The sequence below is a fragment of the Filicampus tigris genome, chromosome 22, assembly GCF_054856515.1.
Source record: "Filicampus tigris isolate MCC_2025a chromosome 22, RoL_Ftig_1.0, whole genome shotgun sequence".
Taxonomy (NCBI): domain Eukaryota; kingdom Metazoa; phylum Chordata; class Actinopteri; order Syngnathiformes; family Syngnathidae; genus Filicampus; species Filicampus tigris.
Genome location: NC_141238.1, coordinates 4,417,964 through 4,443,923, shown reverse-complemented (window position 1 = coordinate 4,443,923; position 25,960 = coordinate 4,417,964). Strand labels below are relative to the sequence as shown.

The window sequence follows — 25,960 nt, the reverse complement described above, 5'->3', positions numbered from 1 at the left end:
ATTGTCAGTGTTGAGCAGAGCAGAACAAAGCCAACACATGTCGGTCTGACTTGAATGATTGGAAAACTCTGATGTGCAGGGTGACATCGTTCCATTCCAGTACCGTAGGTAGTAGTAATTCGCATTACAAAGACAGATCCCCCAAAACCCCCCAAAAAGAATCAGGCATTTGTTTTATCACAGCATCAGGTGCTTGATCAACCGGGTCACTTTTCCATGGACTGTAACAGATAAATGCTCCAAAAATAAATTCCTCAATTTGCACCTCATTACCTTGGGAGTTTTCCCTTGATAGAAATCGTCATAACAGACATGATGGAATGGGTGGGTCGAAGTGAGGGACGCGTCGTTGGCAAACAGCTAAGTGACTGCGCTCTCACTCGGTGGAGTCAGAGGCCTGTTGTCATGTTGCTTTGTGGGAACTAAAATTAACGGGCCCCGAACATTTCGGCGCCGATTCATAGACAGCTGCTCTCGTAAGAGAGAGGAACACGCAAGCCAAAACCAGCGTGGTAACCGGTCGCCGAGTGACTCTTGCATGACAACAGCACAGAATGACGAGTGGCCGTTTATTGACGCAGCGCCACAGTGACACAGTGAAAATAGCACATTTGATGTGCGATATGTATTTGAACGATTCAGGGGATAAATGAGTCCAGTCGATGTCCAAGGAAGTCACGGTATTCGGCGGATATTTACACAAAAACATCCAATTGCGTTGTCATGGCAAACTGCAGACAAGACAAGGGACCAAGATCAGCCATCCATCAAAATCAGATCATGATCTACCAAGCGCGGCGGAATGCGAATTACATATCTGGACAATGTTGCCAACCGAGCATTTTGACACATTTGTCTAATTCTACATTTGGCTATGGACAGAAGCGAGATAATCCCAAGGATCATCGACTCAAAGCCAAAGGTTAATTGGAAAGCCGCCACAATAGAGGATAGCAGAAATGACGCAGGCCGTAATAGTTACTGTGATGCGCGCTCAAATCGTTCAAATGACTGCAACGCTCTCAGTCCCGACGGCGCCCGGTGCAGTCTTCCACGGCCGAGCGGTGGCTCTGTTCCAACCGCCCTGTCAACTACTTGGTGTGGCCAGCTCACTTTTAAAGAGAATTCAAAATTGAATGCTGGCGAGCACGGTGAGGACAAGACAACACTCTTTGGACGAGTACCATTGTGGAGTTTATGAAGGATTTTGATCACCTGCAAAAGGTAAATGTAAGTCTTTGAATCCCGTCGTGCAGTTGTTTGATCAAAAGATGACTTAATCAACCCAATCCAACTATCTTGCGAAAGAGGCGGCGCCAAGTCTTGCGCCTGACCTCTACACATGTGCACAATCATCCGTTAAGTCCAACAAGTGATTAAGAATTCTGTCAATGGTTTGGAATTGATTGTTGATTACTCTTGTAACGGAGCAATTGATTTTGCTACATCGACCGACCCCAAAGACCTTTGACATCGCACGCCCCCTCTCCCGAGCTTGGCATCAAAACAGGAGTTCAGAACATGTAAGGGGATTCCCTCATCCTATTGTCAGGTCTTACCGAGGCTATCATTTCACTGCTCCGTAATATGCGCTACAAAAAAAAAAAAAAAAAAAATAAAGACAGTGACCCTGCTAGGGATATACTAATCTCCAGTCATGGTTACTCAGTCACCGACATTAACATAATTAGTCATAAGTGGCCATAATAGCGATATTTTATTCCGTCTCCATTTGAATTACTGTATCGTAATGACCTTTTTTTTTAATTTTTTTTTTTTTTTTTTAATATCCTGCAATATGACGAGTTGGCTCAGAGGTATGGGTCTTTTGCGCATCATATTGCAGTGACGATGAGACGTGTAGCCCGCTCCGAGCTATGGAACGCGCTCAAAATCTTTCTTCTATCAGACGACGCAATCCGTTTAAATTAGATTCGTCTGGCTGTCATAACCGATAATGTCATCCAGATCTCTGAACTTTTGATGTGGACAGCGAGGCGCGTGGCAATAACATTGTCTCGAGGGACGGGCAACGTTGTTCCAAACGCTTGGATGCAAACGTTGTCCTATTTTCTGAACGCCCCTTGCTGGAGTCTCTCGTGGTATTGATAGAAATCTGGTAGGTGCGATAAATCCAGTGTGGGACATGCTATCATGCAGTTCCAATTAACGCTGGCAAATGACTTGTTTATAATCTCGCCGCAGTCGCGCTGAACCGGCAAACAGTCGGGAGGACAACGCGGTGAGACAAGACATACTGTTTGCATATTTTACATTAGCGCCACTTCCAAAGTTATACAGCAGAAATGTCAGGCCGGCGGAGGAAATACCTCAAGTCCAAAATTAGCATCAGACAGTGACAATAATTAGGGCTAACCGGCTAATATAACGGCGAGTGCTGATGTGGGTTTCACCAGAGGTCAAAGTGCTCCATCAGCTTCATCCGGCTACATTTTTCAGATGGCGTCTCCAGCAGGGCCACATTAAGTTGCGGGCCATCCGCAGTGATTACATGGTGATGAGTGCCTCGCTTGAAATGTGCCTGTTTAAGGCCGCCGGGCATGAACAGGGAAATCAATGAAGCAGTGGACAGAACAGGCTTGTTTGCTGTTGGCCCATACATCCCCACGAGAGTTGGTATACACTCTCATTAATGAAGACAAACAGAAATAATATGGACAAGTAATACAGCCCGGACTGCACAATGTCGGTCGGGAGGGAGGGAGGGGTGACTCGCTTCTGATTACCTCAAGGTGACTGACCCCCTCTGAGCAAGTGAGCAATCATTTACTGAGGTTGGGGAAAACTTCAACGTGTTTCCAATATACTTTGTAGTTGGATAGCATTCGCGGCATGAAGCTGGACCTCAAAAGCCGGTTAGCACAAATGTCTTTAAAAAAAAAAAAAAATGTCGGGGGGAAAAATGCATTACGTATTAAAGTCGTACGGAAATTAAGCCACTTGTTATAAAAAAAATTACCTGATTGTCTGCAAAGTGGCTATAATAATGCAATAAAGTCAAAGCACTTCTCACGGAGCGGACTCAGGTGGTCCAAATACCAAAAAAAAAAAAAAAAAACAGTCACTATTACTAAGGGAAAAAAAAAATCTAAACAAGTCTTACAAATGGCTAAAATTAAATAATTTCAATGTTAAGCAGGAGCTCAAAAGCCAAATACTACCATGTTAAAAAAAAAATCTATTAAAACTGTATTAATTAAAGTAGGACAAAAATGCATCAGCAAAGCTGCTGATTGGCTAGCTGCCAAATACGTCTACGCAAGGTAGTATTTATCTGCAAAGCAACTTTCATCATTAAAGTTAAGAGAGTGTTTAAAGACTGTTTTAATGTTTTAGCATAAAATAGGACCCTAAACGTCAGACACCCCATATGTTGTCCTCAAAAAAAGAGGGGGGGGGGTTACAAAAAACATTATTAAAAGCTAGCTAGTCGCTGATTAGATTTTCTTTTAAAAAATATGAACAAATGGGGCTGTGTTCAAGGTTGGGCATTGTCACGTCTGAAGTAATGCTGAAATATTCCAGTCAGAAACCTCCTTATCCAAATAATGACACACCGTTCAGTCAAAAAAAAAAAACAAACAAAAAAAAAAAACTAAATAATACTGTGCTGAGTCCCTTATGCCCTATAATACAAAAGCAATTATGTGCTTCAAATCAATACAGAATGTGCTGACCCATAAACAAAATTACCTGGTGATCAATAGTTTCCTAAGGTGACCAACCGAAAACGAGTGAGCAACACGTAACCGAGAAACTCCAATCGCGTTTCATCACTAATTGGAGTCCTACAGTGTCATTGTTTTACGCAATAAATCACATGACCGCTGAAACAATAACCGGTGATTAGCGTTTTAATTATGAAACGTGTTTTCCAGTTGCTCCTCGGGTCGGTCAGGAGAATTAGGCGGCATTACCGTAAAAAAATAAAAAAACAAATATTCATTTCAACCAAGGCACATTAATCAGCACGGTACAGAAAAGCAATGGTTTTCTTTATAACCAACAAATGCAAGGCCTACTTGATGCTGCCAAGAAATTGTAAAAAATTTACTGTAGTCTACAGTAGCCACATAATGGCAACGAAATTACGACGTAGTGTGTTGGCGTGCGAGCAACAGACAAACACCTTGTGATCGGCACAGTAGATAATGAATTTGACATTTTTATTATTATTATCGTTTGCAGGTTGTGGCTCCCCACCTCATAACAATGAGGTGCGAGCTCCCGTAACGAATGTTAAAAACAACACCGCACAACAAACTGGTAATGTGGGACAATGACATACCAGGCGCCTTGTATTGGATGTGTTCACTTTAAATGTACATGGGAATAGACATTATAAACACAACAAACGCAAATCACATGTCGGCACTGGATTGAAATTTGACCTTGGGCTTGGACCTGCGATATCAACCCAGTCAAAGGGACTTTTTAATTTTGATGGGGAAACAAACTACTTTTCAGAAGCTTTCACAATAGCCTGATTAACCATCTTCGCTTCGCACACACAACACGTATTGTATCTGGCAACTACATTATTACTAAATTAAAGGCAAGATATAACACGCCAGTTGACAGGTGTCTTGTGACATGTTCAAGCTGGTCCTTGAACTAGTAGGCAAAAAGACAAAAGGGAAGTATTTTGGATGGGGGGGGGGGGGGATTAGCCTTCCAAAACCCGGATTCTACAGTCTAGACCAAATCTGGGCAAAGTACAGCCCGGGGCCACATCCAGCCCGCCCATAATCTCTGACTGGCGCTTGCAGAGACCATCATGTCAAAATAAAGTGTAAATAATACAGCACTTTAAATTTGAAAGTCGTGTTTTTATTTTGTGCGCACGTGCACGGTACATTTTATTGAAACAAGACCAAATGCTTTTCCTCTATACTGTACATGAAAAATAACAGAACAAAGCATGTTGGCTTGGCCCTCGGCAAAGCGTTCCAGTTTCTCATGTGGCCCCTTTGCAAAATTAATTACCTAGCCCACGTTTAGACAAACAGCCTTTTAAACTAACATTCACACCGAAGGACATTTGAAGAGTCTTCGGTGAACCTAACATTCATGTTTTTGCAACGATTTTTCTGTTGTTGTTGGTTTTTGTTTGTTCGAGAAACAATTGACCAAAAGATTGTCTTGTTTAATATCACACTTGATTGGGCAGGCTACAGGTACTACTATTTGTTTACAACCATTAAAGACTCAATTTCCATAATGTCCCCTTTAAATGTATACATTAAAAGTAGATCAGATATACTCGGCTGTCTAATTTCACGCTCCTGAGACACAACTACAGTGGACCCTTGACTTAGCAGCAAGAGCAACCGTACTTCGACACAAACACAAATCGTAGATCGGCCAATTTTTCGCCTCGACTTGCGAGCAATAATCGGAGATACAAACGCCAGGTTGCAACAAGCAGCATTTTGGCAGGTGGCGCAATTCTTACCGTATGCAAAAAACAAAAAAAGACCAACAACAATTACTTTTACTGCATCTTGCTGCATCATTTAGCTGTGAAACTCTTCTTCGTTTGTGTCTCTACATGTGTATTATCCTGCCTGGGTATGTCTGTTACCATTTTCTTTCAGACCGATATCACTATGAGTACTCACAGATAAGTATGGATATCTCTAGTACTTTTAACATTAAACTTAATTCAACACAATGAAAAAAAACATTGTGAACAAACATTTTTTGCCGATATGTCAAACTGCCGCAGTTTAAGAAGGGGAACTACTGCAGAGAAGGACTTAATGTCAGATTTTTTGTTGTTGTGCCTCAAACTTTGGTGTCAGGTATCGGCAGCTTCAAATAGAACCCGATATCTTAAAATAAGTCCAGTATCGTGCCGATACTGATACCTGATATCAGTACTTGTCCGGAACAGAATAATAGCATTTCCATTTATTTCAATGGGGAGAGATGATTTGAAATAAATCAAGGCATCACTGCATTTGTACATAAACACAATATTAATTTTCCACACCACCTTTAAAAACATATTTTACAGTATGCATGGCATGTTTTTCTATATTTTTCATTAACACATTTACATTTTATTTGACAGGATAATGACAATCACAGGACGGTTATTGCCATAAATATGGATTAAGCAACAACATTAGTGACACAAATTATGATTGAATTTGATAACCATCTGATGTGAATACAGTGTTTACGTTTTAAACTGACTGGGTCCTAAAGTAGCCTATAATAAAATATAGAAATGAACACTTGTGCGTTCTTTATCGCTTGTGCCACTTGTTAGCTACACGTTTTAGGTCAGCTGGTAATCCGTCGCCCCCCCCACCCCCCACCCCACCGAAAAAAACCCACACGAAATGAAATGTACACGTTTAAAATGCTATGCAGTGATGTGCAGGACATGTGAATGAATGCATTCGGAATGGGACAGCTGGCTAAGCCCATGTGTGTTTAATCCCCTCACCCTGCTCTAGTTACTGGTTTGTGGAGGTTTGGTTAACAAGAAGCCAAAAATGGACATGCATGTTTTCTTTTTCACCCCCCCTCCGCCTTAACAAGATGACTCTGGAAGTGGAACAGAAGCACAGCCCAAAAATAACGCAGGGTGCGCGGTTTAAAAGGGGGGCTGGTGAGGTAAGGTCACCCAGCTAATGGCTCGCGAAAAACTGCGGATTTGAACTCACCTGATGCGGGCAACCGTCGAAGACGCCTGAGTCCAATCAAAGACAGCCTTCCGTGATCTAAAAAATAATAATAAAAATAAATAAAGCGTAAAAAGCCCACGCTGCTTCCGATCGCGCAGATCTACGGTTCCTTCATCACAGTTGTTGCCGTGGAAGAGTTGTCTTGCGGGATGTTGTGCCGGTGACAGCCGACCAACCTCAGCTGACAGCAAAGCGGAGCAGCTATGTGTCCTCCATGTAAAGATTTAAATCTCAGGACGGCACAGTCGGTCTCATTAAGAGTAGCGAGACTTGATTACAGCGACACACGCGTAATCGCGGCCATAGCCGAAGCTGGCAAAAGCATGCGCTAACTCGGCTCCATGTGCAAAAACCACAAAAATCCCTTTGGAGTCTCCTGTTGCGTGCCCGTACATGTAATCTTGCACGGAGGTATTTTGTTGTCGTCCCCCTTCCAGATTGTGCCCGAGTTTTCGGCCTCAACACAGCAGCTCTTTCTTCCTGCCAGGCAGCCAGCAGCCAATCACAGAAAGGAATTGGGAGGGGGACGCCGCAATTACAGGAGTGGATTTCTTTTACGGGGCTGGAGTGTGGACTTCGAACAGCACGCAGGGGACCGGAGCTGCTATTCACCTTTATTTTTTATTTTTTTCCCCCTGCAGTTTATCCTGGGGTCGTTGACACTAGCAGTCTCTACTGTACACGACGCCCACTTGAAGTACGGTGCACATAGCTGGCGTTTTATCTGTCTATCTATAATTTAAAGGCATGACAAAAAAAAAAAGGAAAAAAGGCAACCGTGGCAGCACATGGAATTACTTTTATGGAAACAATAATATATTAAATAACCCGCGATAATGGTAAGAGAGTCCAACAGCAAAGCTCCGCCCAAAAATAAATAAATAAATAAAAATAACACGCAAGGACATATGTATTCAATTTCCCCTGACTTGTGATATATTTGCAATATCACCCAATTGTTGTCAGGAATGCCCCACGGTGTGTTTTTATTCACGCATTGTCACAGAGTCAGCATCTGGCAACTGGGAAGTTTGATCCCCCGCAATCATTATGTAATGTAGCACACCTGAGTAAGACGCCGAACCCCCCCCCCCCAAGAGATTCCTTATGCTGCACCATCAGTGAATGAATCAGACCTGTATTTGTTTCCATGGCAGCGCATCCACTATTATGACTGTGTTAATGCATAAACGAGGAGGCTGCATTGTACAAGCTTCTGTGAATACCTTGAAGGTAGAAAGACATTGTACAAATGCAGTCCACTTATCATTTAAATGGAACCTGATGAAAGATGTTGGAACCAATCCATTTGAAAGGTGAGGAATAAAATATCCCCCCGCCCCCCACTATTCAAAACAATTCACAGACATCTTGAACCTGTTAAAACACTCCAAGGACCACGAATTATAGGACACTGTACACACTACATAGACTACACTGTGTGTATGTGGCACATACAGTGGAGCGGAAGTGGCTCGCTTAAAGACACATTTTTAGAAATGGGAAAATAACCAAATGGTGGGTGGGCACACCCAGAGGGCCAACCATATGAACACAAGCCATCAAAAATAAAGTTTTCATTATAAGGCCCCTTTAAAGCATGTATCGACGCTTCCTAAATGTGTTGACGAGAGCTGTTTTTTGGGCTGTATGTTTTTGTTTTTTTTTTTCTCCCAGTGTCAAACAGAAAATGCGCCAAGGTGCAGAACATCTTTGATCTATTTTGATCCGATTGCAATTAAATAGTAAACAACTTCTTCCACCTCCTTGCAACTTCTATTGCCGCAGCTTTCAAATATTAACTTTGAAATTGCATATTGATGTTTATGATGTTTCTTCCTCATATTTATTAATTATTCTTGTATATTTAATAACAGCGAGGGGAGGTTGGCTGACAGTCTTCCAGGAATATTAATAATCCATGTCAAGACCAATGGGGCAATTTATTTTAATGCAGAAGCCTGATCCGGTAAATTTCCAGTTAATTCACATGTGCGGCATCGCCGTGTGTGCGCGGCAATCTTTTGTTCCATCTTTTCTCACCTACGATGAAAAACATGTTCACATTTAGTCTTTCTACTCGCCACTGATATGATAAAAGTGTCACATTAGAGACATTAGAAAAGGGGGGGGGAGAGGGTGAACTGATGAGTGACGTTCCAGCCAAATGTATCTGAAACGCGATTACAGCGCTGTGCACATAATTAGCCAACACACAAAGGACGTTGAAATGTGACCCCCAGTGTTAAGACACTGATATGAGTGCACGCTTGAATTCATTTATGCTTTCATCATCGTATTCTGTCATCAGTTCTGCTAAAGGAATAATTATACTCACCCCCCCGCCCCCCTTCCTGCTCCAAAAAAATATGCCACAGAGAATTGAACTTGGGGGGGAAAAAAAAAGGCATGAGAGATATTCATATTATTAAATAATGATGGAATGTTTTTGTGTCAAGGGGAAGGTGAGTGTGAGGTTTTACACCAGAGACTCACTTCCTCGAATGTCCTTTTGGCACTCATGTCGAACGTGATTATCTAAATGTGTGAAGCCGCAACAGCTGTGTGAACGCAGGGAACGTTTAAATGCCAAAAAAAGCGGACTACTTTCAATCCAAATATGACAAGCCTTTACTGACCTCCAAAACGATCACTGTTGGATTTAAATATTGTCGCTCCTGAAGTTGTGTGAAGTCAAAGTCGAGCTTTCTATTTGACTTGAATGAGCCGAACATTTCCCCTAGCCGTGGTTTTAACCCGCATTCGTTTTATTCCCACCTTTGATCAATTTGCACATGCTTTGTTTAAGCATTCCCTCGGGATTGCATCATGTTCCAGCAGGGATCAAACGTATCTTCACTTAGGCAAGGTTAAAACAAACGCCGCGTTACCGTGGGAAATCCACTATTTCCGGAAGACTTCCAGAGTGTGAGAGGGTTTTCCGCATCATGTGTGTGTGTGTGTGTGTGTGTGTGGGGCAATGACCTCGAAGTGCTAGAAGGAGGATCAGTGGTAACTGGCTGCAGAGCCTACCTTAAAAGCTCCAAAGTTGGCTAACAAGGTCTCTTTTTTTTTTTACTGTGGAGTCACCTAGAAAGAGTAGGGCATTTTTACAGCATGGGATTAAAAGAACCTAGAGTCCTGATATGGTCCATTTTGCCATTTTCCCTTTTAAGGAATCACAACCATAAAGCAGGGAACATGTGTGCCAAAAATCAGGCTGAACTTGAGCATGTTTTTTTTTTTTTTATTTTTTTAACACACTAATGTCATGACAGTTAGTCATTAAGATACCCGGGAACTGTTTTAAATTGTGAAAAAAAAAAAAAAAAAAAAGGCAAATACTGCATGTCTCCTCTGCATTTGGTTAAACGACATCTTGTATGAAATTAGTTTATTACCTCCTGACGTCTGTATTTTGGCCTGTCTTACTGCTGCTTCACCAAACTCCTTCCCCCAAAAGGTGCTCCGTCCTGAGTTGTTTAACACGTCTAGATGGAAATGGCAAGAAATCAAAGCTGGAACTAAACTTTTGTCTCATATTCATTTTTCAATCGGAAACCCGAATGTCTTCAGAATACAAAAAAAACAAAAAAAACGACCTTTGCAGTTCAAATATTTTTGGAGAGGACTGTATATGATATATGATATGAGGAAAATAAGTGACTGACAGATTTTTTTTTTTTTTGCCCATCAAAATGACGGACAAGCTCAGCAATGTGTTTATTAATTAGAGTACCGTGTACTAAAATAAACGATTCAACATTCAAAAGCTCCCCATTTGTGATCACATCATTCACAGGGTGACACGGCTTCATTAACCCATCAGGGCACCCCATGGTGAGGCTCCAGCTGAGCTACTAGAATGCTGAACATTGTTTCATTACCTTATCATCCATCATTTCAACTTCTTTCTTTTTACCCTCTGGCTGCACAAGCTCACATATGACATTGATCGCAAACCTACAGACCACCTCGTGACAAAGAATCGCACACTGGACAAAGTCACAGCTGCAACACAGAGCCGAGGGACGCGCAAAATGAGATTGGCTTGATAGAAGCTAATTCTATTAGTGTTCATTATCAGGGAACACAATGAGTGGGGACACACAGGTGATATATTACAGTAAACTAATGAGGCATCACTGCATCGCTGCAATGAGCAGGATTATTTTGAGCTCAAGCAGAGTCAGCAACGTGACAGAACCTAAATGCAACTCCTTGGTCAAGTTTGAGACGGGACATGGATCAAAAGGTACAGTTGAGTGACAACTTGTGCTAGGTATACTGTAATCAGTGACATGGAGACTGACCAATAATAGAACAGATGATTTCCATAAAAAGGTCAAAAACGTATAGTCTTTCTGTATATTGCAGATTCTCTACTTAAGGTGGGTGTGGAACGTATCCCGTTTGAGGAAGTCATAAGTACAAGAGACCTGCTACATTGAGGTTGCTGCCATTATTTGGATGGGGGGAGGGCGGAAGGGGGGGGTCCTTCACACTGGCGTTCGATGAGCAAAGACACGCACGGGGGAGCTGCCATGTGTGTAGAGCGCTAAAGTGGAATTCTAAATGCCATCCAGCAAGTCTGCCTGCTTACGGGCCAAAATACGGACCTGATGGTGAGGTAGATGGGGAAACGGATTACTCTGGAAGTGGAAGCTAGGTGAAAAAGAAAGAAGAGTTAATATAGACCAGTGGATGGTTAAGACAGTAAGGCTGAAGTGGTGCCAGAGAGCAAGGAGGAGTTAGAAGAACTAGAAAAGGGAAATGATAACGTGCCAGATCGGACCACGGGGGGTTGACTGGACAAGCCGGCATTGTTTTGGAGCGAAGGTGCTGCCGGATGATAAGTGATGGCAGACTGTCAGGAGGAAGCAGGGCAGGTTTTGTGGGAGTAAAACAGACTGTGATGGATGATCGTAGAATTGTATCATCAGCTCTTGCGGTAGGCCGTGCTTCCTTAGTGTAAAGAAAGTGCTGAGAGCTGGGAGATTGCCGGTGCCCAGAAATCTAACGGTCTTCCCGGATAGCACGCGGCGCGGGTGGGCAGCACTCGTGATTAATCTGGATCTAGACAATCAAGAGGTATCATCGACATACTTGACAGAGGGACAAGTGAAGTGGGGACAGGACATATCTCTGGGGGTGCTCCCAGGATTTCTGCTAACCCACTGGCAGACGACAGGAGAAGCGCTGATCCAAGACAGGATTACCACTAGGATGTTAGATAGTTCCTTAGGTATTGTAGGTCCCTACACTGTCTCGGTGTTTCCGGATGTAGTGCGGCCCCCTTGTTGGTCGTATAATCACATCAACACACAACAGGACTCAGGAAAACGGAGACTTTTGGAATGGGCGCAAGATCTTTGAGGTTTGGAGAATGCAGTACAGCACACCCATTCAAGCAAAGGAAGACTTGAGGATGGAAAGACTTAACGCAGTGTTTACTGGAATCTACAGGGTTTATGTTTGGTACAAGTGTGAAAGCAGCTGCCGTGTTGGTGGGAAGACCTTGCGTACTGTACAAGACCTTTCCTCCTCCTCCGGGGATTAAAGGACAGAAAGACAACTCTTGGCCTCTTCCAGCATTTACTACGCCGATATGGAAATATTGCCACGGCAATTGACAATAAGCCGCTGACTTGAAACGCTTCGGTCCCTCAGAAGAGATGAAAATCAAATTAGCGCAATTGTCTGCAATAAGCGCTTCAAAAATGTCACCTGCAATAATCTTGACAAAACAGAAGCAGGAGCAGAAATACTTCTAATGTGTTTGTTTTGCTTTTGTTGCTCTCTGCAGCAGGTTTTGATTAGGTAAGAACCTACATTTCAATTTTAACCTGTATGCTGAAACACAAAACTGATATGTAAACAATGATGTATACTGGATATAAAATAATAAGGTGTGAATGGTCAGCTTTCTGGTGGTATATAATGTACATGAAACAGCTAGCCTATAATCCTGACTGATGTTCATTAGGGGGGGAAAAAAAAACATTCATTGAGGCGCTCTGTGTTTTTTCTTTGCAGTAAATCAACTAGTTGCATAATGTCAGTGTTAAGTCGATGCTGCGGCCGCGCATATATGCTTTCGTTAAAGACTCCCCCAGAAGTCAACAAGGACAGAGGTGCCGACGACAGAGCCCACTTAAGTCTCGGCAGTGTACGCAAACCTCTCCACAGTTCTCAGCAGGCTCGGCCTCTAAAGCCGAGACGAGGCTACTTGAAAGGCGAGCCTTCGTCAAGTGGGCTAACGCAGTGCCATGCCAGCGCAACGGGGATAGAAAGACGTCACGTTGCGTCAGTGTCTTGGCTCTCACTCCGAGTGTCAGTTGCTCCCGGGTGTCCGCGCCGAACAGCTCCGGAGCAAGCGATCTTAAAGTAGAAGTTGGGGACAATCACCTCTGATATTGCCTTTACACCAGAGAATAAGTAGTTCAATTGGCTGACATCAATCAATGTCCGGATAGCCTTTACATTTATATTATGTCCATAAAAGGCAAACTGTGCTACCACAACACATAACACTGAAGAGTTGATCAATTTGTTTCAATATGGAAGAACCATTACAGTAAATGCCCGAGGGCAAACTCTGCTAACATTTGCTGTGTCAGATATAAACACTCATGGTCCTTATGTGCCATGTATTCAGTGCCCCGACTTACGAAAATCTTTGTAAAAAAAAAGAAAACAAATAGTGTGCTGGAGTTGTACTGTAAGTGCAGTTCAGTTTCGTCATTTACAACCTCCGGCGCTGAATTTCCCGCAAAATGTGTGTAGTTGGATGTTGTCGAGCCTAACGAGTCAATCAATTGACCGAAAAACCTTTCAGTGATTCAAAATATATTTGTTGAACTGTCTGTCCGCTTGCTAACTGAATCACATTGCTAAATGAAGGTCCATCGTACGCTCTTGCTAACTTTAGTCAAAAATGTCCACCCTGCCATTGTCCACCTCTTTTCAGCGAGAACATTTTTTCCGCTTGCGTGTACATTGTCTGATTGCGTGTAGTTTATTTATAAAAAGTGTGGGAGTACTGACTCAGCTAGCTATCCGGCGCAAGTCGATGTGCGCGGGAGCTCCGGTCAGAGCTCGCTGTGCCGGATGAGTCAAGTCGCTGAAGAGATGTATAGCGAGGGTCCTCCGGGAGTTTGGTTGTTTGGTGTCAGTTGAGCCTGGATGGATGATTTTGCCGGCTGCGAGACTAGAGAGGCTGCAAGAGCTAGCTCCAAGCCCTTTCAGGCGCTAGTAGCTCGGGGGCTAGCGGCGATTCCGTAAAAGATTTGAGTAGCTACCCGAGAAGGAGTGTATTCCGGTAGGAAGATAGTGTAACAAGCACGGTATCTTGGTAGCAGCTGATAGTCACGACAACGGTTAGTCTTGTCCAGATGTACGGTGATTACGGTTGATAAAACCGGTTCATTTAATTGTATTCTCTATTATGTTTTGTGCTATATATATTGACATATTTTGGTGTTTTTTTTTTTTTTTTTTGGAGGGCTCGAACGGATTAGATATATCTTTTTAAGCATTTCAAGAGATACGTTTGTACGTCTGCATGTGAGGACATTAACATCGCTGCGGCGAGAACAGACCATGTGTCTTGAATGAATAAATGCAAAAGCTATTATGATTACATTTTCCAGATGCTGCTGATAGATAGTGGGGGGGGGGGGGGGGGGTTGAAATGCCCACCGGGTAACATATTGGCACACAAATGAGAAATATGCTGGTATAACACTGCTGACTGTTGGTTAAACATATGTCTCCTGAACAAATGTGATCTAATGAGCACGGTAGGAATTTTGAACTCAGTGCCCCGTTTTGCTCTTTTGCTTCCGGGCCAAAGTTGTCGAAAAGTTGATGAGGAGGAGAAAGTGACGTTCATACACACTGAGTGTGAATGCGGAAAATGTGCCGTTGGTAATTGAGGGGCAAAGAGGACAAGGGACAGCGGGGCCAGTGCAATGGGTGGGTTTCATCTTGATCCCGGGTGCCCCCCTACAAATTTATGAGCCAATGTTCGTTTCAGGGTTGTGAAAGATGAGGCGGTGGAGTTGCGGCAAAAAGTTGCGCTCCCCTACATCATCGTCTTTAAATTACGACGTGTGTAACTGTGCGTGGACCTATGCCAAGCCCAATATATTAAAAAAAAAAAGAGCAAGACTAGTTTTAAAATCTGGATGTTGATAGTTCTTGAAAGATTATGAAAGGTGTATGCGTGCAGTACTCGGGGCTTGTTGGGGTGTGGAAAGCCTCAACGGGTCTGTTTGGTGTGATAACAGCTGAGGCAATGCGCTTCTCCGTGTCAGATAAAAGGTTTAGGGAGCTGTTCTAGTGATGCACGCCCATATGACACACTATATTCAGTTTTTCTCTGATTAATGCCAAGGTCTTTATCGAGGCTCTGGATGCTGACTTCTTTTGATCACATATCACGTGTTTGCCACATCATACCCGTGGTCACATTTTGTATTATTTTCTGACACATTTATTAGGTGTACGTGAATGGACATGCAGACACTGGCATATACTATAAAATACAATGAAGCGAAAACGATCTCAATACATGGGGCACGATACGATTCAAGAAGGGCACAATTTGAAGTGGATGAATTCGATTCAGAGAGATCGCGATTGTGTTCGATCTGGTAAGGCTGTAGCTTTTGCCATGTTTATTGATATGTAAACAACATGTAATGCCAAGCCCAAACTATTCAAGTTAATCAAATTCAAACAAACAACAAATCATCAGCAACATCAAACCGATTTGTACTGATGGTGCGCTTCTCTCATGAGGGACGCTTCGATACATGAAGTGCTAGTAGTAAGATACTAAAATTCTTCTTCACGCACCAATTGAGCCGAAATTTGCCACCACTTTGCAACGCCCACACACACACACACAATGCACTTTAAATGCTATTTAAGAGTTTACGCAAATTAATTTCCGGGATTCTCCATCTAACTTCCCAAACAGCAGGGGCGCTCCCTTGTGAGGAAACTCATGCTCACGCTCGTGTTTGCCTCATATTAAAGCAAATCAAATGTGCCAAACTTTGAGAAAATCCCCATCGGGCTTGATAGCGGGAGAAGGAAGAGTTTGCTCGGGTGTTTTCTGGATGATGAAAACAGATGCTCGCTTCCCTCCCCACCGAGCACGCTCTGTTTCACCCGTCTCCAGAGGGGTGCGGCGGGGGGGGCGGGGGGGTCTGGGTGAGCCGAGCAGCCCTGCAGGACAAGTGCTCAGACCGACTGGTGCATTGGCTTCTGCTCTCATATGGTGTAAATGAAATAGTACCTTACATCAGATCAAAATAAATAAATCAAAACTGTGTTAAAAGGATGGGGAGAGAATCCATTCTTCCAATGGTGCACTCTCGCTCCGGTACAAACGGTTCTGCAAATAAATCAATTAGCCCTAACGAGACCTCAAGGGAGGCACTCCTGTGCAATTAGTACATTTTCGGAGGGGAGTTTACGCTGCTTGTTGTAATTTTTGCCGATTTTTTTTTTTTTTTTTTTTTCTGTGAGGATTCAAAAGATGAGCATTCACGTGAATTATGGGGATGTTTCGAGCGGTGCTGATGCGGAGTTCAAAGGCCAGCATGGTGATCATGATCAAGTTCACAACTAGTCACCGGTGGCACAAAACACTACATAGATGACACAACGTCATTTTTTTTGGGCTTCAAATATAGGAGCATTTTAATTGCAACGCAAGATACTGAACTGTATTTCCTCAAACAGTGGCTGACATCCACTCAAAGGAAGCATATGATGCACTTTTTTTTCCACAATCAAACAGTTTCCAGGTTGTTGACATTCATCCAGTAAAATATAAAGGATAAAGAATAACACACTTTGGTTTGAACCAATATGCTCTGAGAGGGCAGTTCCATCATTTGTTGCCATGACTACCACGGGCGCAGCTATGGAATGTTGCCAACGTTTTCGACCCCACTTAAAAAAAAAAAAAACGAACAAAAGGAATACATGCATATGAGCATTGTTCGAGTACATTGTCTGTCCACATGTGTTGCTCCATATTTGGTTTCAAATATCTGTTGCTAGCTGCGACACGCAAGCTATTTGTTATCCCATCTATGGCATTTTGCACTGTTTGTAAGCATTAGGCTTCATGTTTAATTTAACAGTAAAGAGTGGCAATAAATAAGCACAAAATAAAAGACGATCAGAGACATGACAAAAACATGTTGATTTACGTCGATGTGATGTTTGAATTTCTTAATATTTAAAATATACAAAAAAAAAAAACTTCAGCTAAGTTTTGTTTGCCCTGTGGAGCAGCAGCTCAGAATTCATCCCTCTCTGACGATGTTGAAATATGGATATACTTTTTTCATCATATTCATAAAATACACCAGCACACACAAAATCATCTTGACGATTGGTAAACAACTCTAGCCAAAAGTAGTTTCAGCCCCAAAGGCAGCACGGGCTGTAAAGTAGTATTAAGGGAGAGGAAGTCCCTCAGGCATTGCACATTTACAAATAAGTTTGTTTGCCGCTTTTTTTTTTTCTCCCCCCCTTCTTTTTAAACAGACTCATAACTGTGGCTCTTGACTGTTCTTCACAGGGGGAATATAGTATTGATTGGTATTTTTTTTAAAAACGCTCATGTCTCAAGTATCACCATTTTGACGTATCATGAATAATGCAGGGTTAAGTTCATTCAGCAATGTGTTGCAGGATTGTACATTCCTGGAGGGGATGAAGTAAAGACTGCATCTATTCAAACAGATCCCCAGAATGACTCGGGTAGACGTGCAACCCCGAGACTGTGATGATAACACATGCATGGCTTCCTTGTGATAGAACATGATACAGAATTTAGATACATGGACGAGAAATATAAAAGGAGGAGGTTAAGCACGCAAAACATCCTGTAGCTGAATTAGGGAATTTTATTGGGGATATTTGGGAATTTCATTTGTGCGTGGGGGGGAAAAAAAGTGGAAGCAGAAAGAATGTCAAAGCAGCTGGGACAATGGCGTGTCTCGCTTTTGCTACCATGGTGACCACGGGCGGAGCCTGCGTTTTGCCTCGAGAGAGATTTTTTTACAGCATAGGGGGAAAAAAAGTGCGTCTGTAAAGACACAAAAAAAAAAAAAAAAAAAAAAAAAAGTATTTTCACTCATGGAAGCAGCATGTTTCGGAATAATTGTGCTTCAAACAGTATAGTTGCTTGAAAGTGGCTCCGGATCCTCCCCGTGCGCTTCATGCCTCACTTGCAAAGACTTTCAGAAACAGGCAGATAAAAGATTTACGTGGTTGTTTAATTTCACACTTTAGTGGGCAGGCACTCTAAAGGAACTCCTATTTGTACACAAGCACTTAAGAAGTCAATTTTCGATAATATGTCCCCCCTTTAAGGCTATTTTATACTAGCTCGTCGTTGGGAGATAACACCGAGCATCACCAAGGACATAAAGTGAGCATTAGGGCGACTTTTAAGACTTTCTAGCATAAAGCTCAGATATACACCGCGCAGTTGGAGAAAATAGCCAAAAGCACCGTGGGCGTTATTTATAATTTGAGTTTGGAACCCCGAAAAGGCAATCAATCATTGTCAGTAATGATGAACGAGAGAGCCATCAAATAAAGTTGTTATATCTTCAGCCCTGTGGATAAGCTGCAATTTAGGCTTGGCAAGAGATAGAGAAAGTTTTGGTCCGGCTCACCAGTCGATACGCTCCCCCAGCCCGCCTCAGCCTCAACCTTACTTGACCCCCCCCCTGCTGGATCTTCTTTTCATTTACTTAAGAGGCCCATTAGATATTTACAATCATCCCTTCTTCATGCGCATTTTCTTTACTTTGAATTCAGACGGCAGCTCTTCCTTTCCCGAGGAACCCCCCCCCCCCCACCCCGATAATCACCACCTCCGGTTTTTGGGAATGTGACGTTTACAGTTAGTTTATCTGCAATGACACTCAGACTGTGGCTGATAATTGGATGGGATTTTTTTTTTTTTTTTTTTTTTTACTCACCTATTAACAACACATTTAATGATGATTGGGTTTGGTTGGGCGCTTAGGTGTAATGATCATCAATGACTGCTCGGCTCTGAACATAAAAGTCTTCTACTTACGGGGAAATCCAACCCAAGCAGGGGCACTTTTTAACATGCATGCTCTATTTCCATATCACTGTAATAAACTCTGATTCGTCCTACAGTAGCGTACAGCTGATTTTCTATTCATTTGTAATAAATTGTCACGGCGTCGGATTGTACCTGCCATCGGAAAAATTCGCGCCGTTGAATCTTCTGACGAACGCAGCAGTCGCCGTGATCCAATTTTGGAAACAGAGTACAGAAATAACTCCACATGCGCCACATGCTGCTTCACCACGTTCAAAAAGAGGATTATTTGATGCCTTGCTGACGCTCCGGCAAATTTCCATCCATCCACCTATTTTCTAAAGTGCGAAACTGTGGTTTTTTTTTGTTCCCCCCCCCCCCCGCCTGTTTGATCATTTCAAACAATCACTGGTGACAGGCGCATACACTAGTTGCTATTTCCCAGACTTTACGAACCGCTACTTTCTTTGCTCCCGTTTTTACAGTTGTGAATTATTAATGCGCGACATATTTGAGAACACACTATTTATCTTTGCACTTGATGTCATTCTACTGCGCTCTCATTATACACCTGCGCTTACAAGACCTCATTCCTGCCTTCCAGCGAAAACGCGATGAAGCCACCGGCTGAGTTCTTCAACACAACATTTCTTTGCGAATTTGTATTCCCCTTCCACAGCGTTGTTCGGATCAACTTTCATATCTACCCATCCAATCACATGAGGATAATACCGCCTCAAATGTGCCTTTTGTGGATGCGACGAGCTGCCGAAGGAGACATATTTTATTTCGCTGATGTCATTTGGACATTGATTTGTTTTAGATGTCTTCCTCGTTTGGGCGACAGGCGAAATAAACAACCGCCGCCGATGAAACGGAGACGCTTCCGTTCGCGGTAATAATCTTCACAAAGTCACCTTGCCCGGCCGGGCATGCTATAAATACGCGGCGGAAAACAGCGTTTGTTGACTGATTGTCAGGTACCACACAGACCGCATCGGCTCTCGTTGACGATGATCGAGGATGCGGGATCATTATTGCACCGCGCCGCACATGCTTTCATGCGCGTCATTAAAGTATGCCATGAAGCAAAAATTTAGAAACGGAATTAATGCTGCTGAATTAAACTGCTGGCCCAAATTGGACAGTGAAAATTGAATTGGATGTTATGGAATGATTTTATTTTTAAAAAAAAATAATTTTTTTAAATCAACTACTTCAAGATTGAAATGTACATTTGTTGGTTAGATTTACATACAACTAGCGCCGCTTTAAGCATTTTAGAATCTATTGTCATGCGCTATTCGGCAATGACCTGCTTTGGTGATATGGAAAATAAAAGTTAGGATCCTCAGTCAAAATGCTCATACATTTTACAACACTAAATAAAGTAGAGTGCGCCTTTCAACGATACATGACGTTATCCCCACTTGCGTCTTTGCTTTCCGTGCAGTGCAACGCCGCTTTCATTTTCAGCGTTTGTTTTTTCTTCTTATTGTGGAATTTCAATCGCCCACCTGACTGCACGTTCTCTGGCAGCTGTCAAACAGCGCTGTTATTGTTTGTGCCAAACCGTGCAAGGACGCAAAAGGCCCACTGTCCCCTTGCGGGCTTCACGCAGTCATTTCACCCGAATGCAGCAGAACGGCTCCGCGCCCGTCTTCATTTTGCCAGTTTGCTAAATAGCTTGATTTCATTTACATCAACAGTGACCCTCTTAAGTCCGGAGTGAAAATCAATTCAGGAGCGATAGCAGCACGCAGGGCTGGCCAAATTTGGATTTGTTTGCAGATGGATTTGTGTCCTCTTTTATAAACTGCTCCTAAAACAAGCTTTGTTATACATGAGATGTATCTTGACTGAGCTTTTGCACTTTGCTGTTGTTTAGCAGTGTCAAAAAGGGGTCATCTGTAACTTTGAAAATGAAAAATAGGAAGATTAAAGTGCCACATAGGCACAGTGTGATGTATGAAGTGCTGCATCCACCAGTGAAAATGGTTTTATTTACACTTGTCACCCCGCCCCCGACACACTTTGAACTATCGGAATATCCGAGTTAGGTGTGCATTTGCCTTGCAGTAGTTGTTTTTTGCGCGTGCAATACAGGCAAGAATAATTCAGGAAAAAGTGATGCAATCGTGTGGAATCTCCCACACTGGACGATGAAATAAGAAATAGTTTCTTCACCCCCCCCCCCCCCCCCCAAAAAAAAATAAAGACAAGTGAACCGAGTTCAAAGCTCTCCGCATCCCCTCGTCAACGCCGCAGCTTTCACATTATTGCGGTGGCACAAAATCAATTATCTTGCATCATCTGGCCCTCCGATAGTCGCGGCACCTTAGGGAGCCGGGCGAGGGGAACAAGAGCGCTGTTGAAGATGGATGGTCCGTCGCGGCGCCGCATGCACAAGCGGTGACATTCACACAAAAACCCCCGACCGGCAAACAGATCAATCCGAACATCCCCTGTTCAGCTTGTTGATATTTCACTGCTGGCCGGAACCTTCTGTGCCTTTATGGTGCCAAACAAACAAACAAACGCGCAAAGGCGGGGTCGTGTGCATAGCCTACAAAACAGTCCAACTAGCCTATTTGCCAAGCTACCTACTTTGCTTAGGTAGCATATATTAGCCTAGCCTATCTGAGATAGACAAGGCCAAGACATTATCTTCACATAGTCTACCCCAGGGATGCCCAACCACCGCGCTGCAATAAATACGATTTATTCACAACAAATAATGTGTTTTTCTTCGCCCATCTCTGTCAACGACATATCGTGACAGACAGGCAGAACTGTAAGTACAATCAATAATCCTGTCCATCTATTGCCGAGCACACAACAGAATCACACCGAGTGAGCGCATTTGTGAGTAAATTGAGACCAAATCATTTTTTTCAAGACACGTACAATAAATAATGTACATCTTTCCGGGTCGACGCTGAAAAAAAAAAAAAAAAGATAGCAGCTTGAAAATGACATTTCCTTTGCCTTCAAAGTAACTGAACACACACCCATTCTTGTCTATAAAACTGGCAACAAAGGCGAGTGCAACGGCTAAGTTGCAATCGGGCCCAGTAAATCGTTTTAGCGTCCCGATGGTAAATTATGAAGCTATGGTGAACTCCACATTGACATTGACGATGTGTTATTATGAGGGGACATCCCATTTAAACTACACTGAATACATTGTTGTTTCCACAGTGTTGCGCCACGGGGGAGATGAAACAAAAAAAAAAAAAAAAAAAAAAGGGACGGGGTACTCACTTTTGTGAGATACTGTACTTTTTGTCACATTTTCGTTTGGCGCTGCGCATTGAGACTCCCCCCCGATGGCAAACGCTGCCAACGTCAGATGCAGACCCCCGCAGCTCATGTTGAACATTAACGCGTGGCCGTCTTGTATATGCTCATTAACTCCCGCCCATATGCCATGAATTTCGCCACTAATATGGCACTGAGTTGCACTTTGCAAACAACTGCAAGGGCCCCTTTTCATTTCTCCATTAACGTATGACGGCCATATATTCTTGTCACATTATAGCACGCCGCGGAATTGAATTGAAAATGTTGTCGCGGATACTGTTCTACTCCGGCAGACAGAGCTTCGTGTTAATACATCAAATCCCTCGCAGGTCCGCTACCTCCCAACCTGTGCTAGTAATATACGTGATATATGCCGTCTAGGCCCCAATAACACTCGTATTAGATGCATGTGAGCGGCTCACTGATGCTTGTCACTCTGTATTGCCTTTATTTTGCGCAGGCCTCGCTCGCAATATCAAGAGAGGGCGAAACGCAAACAGAGGCCATATTTACACAGGAGGCCTAGGCGACCCGTTCAAAATTGTCTATTTACGATACGCGTGTACTGTGTGGACTTAAAGCAGACCAACAATGCAACGACGGTGAACCACCGCAATTGTTGGGGCATTGGGACCGAGCCCTGCCGCAAAGGGCAAAAATCTGAGAGTAATGGGCAGGCGTATATTCTTTATCCTCTATGTAAAATGAGCAATATTAGAGCAGCATACCTGTCGACTTGTACGTTTTGCCTGTATTTTATATGTTTTTTGATCATTTCAAATTGTGTACGCCGTATAACAATTTTTGTACGGGAAAAAAAAAAAATTGTAAACTTTTTTTGTTAGACCAATCTCGTCTTGCCCATTTCGGCTCTAATCCGGAGAGTCCGTTACCGATTCCGACTGCAAACTTCGGCCGACTTTCACAAGCAAAATACCCCCGGCCCCGTTGAGTGATAAACACTGTGTAAGATTATATATACAGAAATGTACGGGCAAATTACAACTTTTGTAAGATTCAGCACAGGTATGGAGCAGGTTACTGCGTCATTCTCAGTAGTTGTGAAAGTCCTCTTTGTTTGTTTTTGCCTGCATAACTGCATTGCTCTGCAGTGCACCCAGTGGCCAAGTCGCGCACAACGGAAGGCCTTGCAATGAATTATGTTGCACAAACTGGTGAATTCTTTACATACTATTTTAATCATGTACGACATGCTTTTATATAGTGCCATTTAGTGGGACAGGGGTTCCCAACCTCCAGTCGGTGGCGGGCTGCACAGAGAGGCCAAGAGTGTTGCTGCTGTTTTGGTTAGCAACAACGCTAAAGTATCTATGAAACAATACTTCAGAGTTTTTTTCTTTCTAAAGAGGAAAAAAAAAAGGAGGTCTTTATTTCGGTAGAGGCAAGTGATTTAGGCCAATTTCAAGTCAAAGAAGTCACGTTTCCAAAGGGACGCTGTCTAAAAGTATCAATTGAGCCATTGGTCAAATTGGAATAAATCTTGGGCTGCAGCCTGCTGAACTGGCACCTAATCCAAACTCCCTCCCTGCCATGTTCCTACTTTATCGGCCCCTTACCTATACGCCGTTGATTAAAAGGCCGTTGCGAAACATTTATGTCCAACTGGCATGATGCGATGTAAGCGAAGGACGCCCACAAGCCTTCCGTAAGCGCTGGGAAGTACTAGTTTGGGACTCCATCGGCTCTCCACACAATCAGCGCTTTGACCCGCCAGCACACAGCGCCTCGAATGGAAATGAACTCGCCGGTGAAGTGATGGTGAGCTCGAAGGAGTGTGTGTGTGTGTGTGTGTGTGTGTGTGTGTGTGGGATACAGTGGTGGCGTGCGCGCATGTATGGGTGGGTGTGTGTGCGTGCGCGCGCGCGGAGGAGCCTCTAATGCGTCTAGACAATGAGGAAGCACTTTTTGGACAGGGAGCTCTCTTCTGAGCTTCCTGTGGCTTCTTGAATAGATGTGGGTGTCTCCCATACCTGACGGCTGTTGCGGGTCACGGCGTCAGCAGAGGACTTGGCGGTACCCGGCGCACATACTAATGCGGCTCACGGCAGCGGGGAATTCTTCACCGTGTCGAAAGCCATGATCCCTGCGGAGTGCAAACAGAAGAAGACCGTAGCGGTTATTTTCATGAGCAACTCTGTGCACTATTGTGACCAAATGTACAAATGCTATGTTAGTGTATAATAAACTTCATCAATGCACCATTTGGTCACGCCAACAATTATTTTATTTTGTTTCCGTGGTTTTAGAGATGTGAAAATGACATCCGATCATGTTTCTATTTTTTAGATGGCTTTTTACATTTACTCCCTTCGTTTGAAAACGTACTTTCTGGTCTATACTCCGCCAGAATAGGAACAGTGTGTTTGAGTTAAATGAACACATTAAAAAAAAAAAAAAAAAAGGAATCAAAACTTTGATAGTTAAAGCTGTGCAAGAAAGCAACAATTAAAATGCAAAAGCTACAATTATGCAAATTGACGACTGAATTTCCCAATTGGGAAAACAACTGCTATTATTTCATTTCCCTAATAGCATTAACAAAGTATATCTACCCATTCGAAGGCAAGTTTCGTTTGACAAACAAGCAATTTTGAATAATAAAAAACAAAACAAAAAAAACATACAATTTAACATTAATCTCCCCGGCTGCTCCTTTGTCTGTTTCCAGGTTGCTGTAAACCTCCACAGCTGGTGTTTATCCTAGCTTAGCAGGACACCACATTTGTGTAAGCGACCCTGAGGAAAAGGGGGCTTTCTCATTTCTTTTTTTTCTTTTTTTTGAAGCAACCGTAGAAGCCGACATGTATGCCTCGGCTTTGTCGTTAGTCCCGCAACATCGGTCTTGGCATTTTTTTTCTTTACGTCTCGTCACGGTAGCCGCGTGGCCGTGCATGCGCTCCTGGTTAGCAGGAGGCGAAGGAGAAAGAATGTGACTTTTTCAGCCTCGGTAGCCCAATTGTGATAGTTGAATAATAAACTCCATACCGCGTAAGAACATTTTTCACACCGGAAAATGCCGTGTTTACCGTCTTACGTGAGCGAACGAAGAGCGTACTTCCATACATGTTTGTATATGTGTTCCACTTTCGTGCTCCAGTCGGAATACATGTACCGCGCCGTTAAACGAGGGCTTTAAATCTAAATCGCTGCGAATGGAGTGTGAAAGGTTGTCTGTCACTATACATCACATTGATTGATCAGCCCGAGGGTGTACGTCGCCTCGCGCTCGATGTCAGCTCGGATCGGCGGCCCCGCAAATGATGACTGGTACGCACCGCACAGTGAACCCCCACTATATCGCGACTCATCATTGGCGCCTCGCTATTTAGCCCCGATTTTTAAGCAATCGTTTTTGTCAGTATATAAATAAGTGAACATTTTAGTGTGCCTGCTTGTTATTTGTTGATGCTGTGTGTGTGTGTGTGTTGCGACTATGTGGAGTCCTCAGCACAATGTTTAATTATATTTTGTTGTATCTGATGATGTTGCGTGTCGTTTGAAGGTCTATAAATCACCGTATCAACTTTGTTCATTTCCGTTAGCCCGTTTCGCACTAGCATTAAGCTAGCAGACTTTCGTTGGATGCAATTATATGGTTCGGTTGAACATGTTGCCGCTCAAATGCGCAGGGTTTAATTGTCTTTCCTTTCATGTGACATTTTTAAAGTAAACCTCAACTGAGAGTGACAAACCGTGCATGAATACCATAAAAAGTGTTTTACACGGTATCTCTTGCGGATTTTCACCTGCCGCAGGTAGTTTGCGAACATACGGGCTAGAGGTTAGGACACATGGGGAGAGCCTT

General features: G+C 43.2%; 1 protein-coding gene across 6 annotated transcripts in view; it reads right to left on the bottom strand.

The window, feature by feature from the left end:
- The window catches only part of large1 (LARGE xylosyl- and glucuronyltransferase 1), a 76,106-nt gene extending 50,680 nt beyond the window's left edge, over positions 1 to 25,426 (bottom strand). For 2 of the 6 annotated variants that reach the window (XM_086022297.1, XM_086022294.1), the window contains exons 1-3: positions 25,344 to 25,426; positions 24,126 to 24,238; positions 6,699 to 6,755 (exon numbers count right to left, since the gene is read on the bottom strand). The gene's annotated coding sequence lies outside the window, so the exon portion shown is untranslated. Of the gene's footprint in view, positions 1 to 6,698; positions 7,214 to 10,120; positions 10,211 to 24,125; positions 24,239 to 25,343 lie in introns of those variants that run through there. The other 4 variants (XM_086022293.1, XM_086022292.1, XM_086022295.1 and 1 more) reach the window with 3 other exon arrangements.
- Between the last annotated feature and the right edge of the window lie 534 nt (positions 25,427 to 25,960).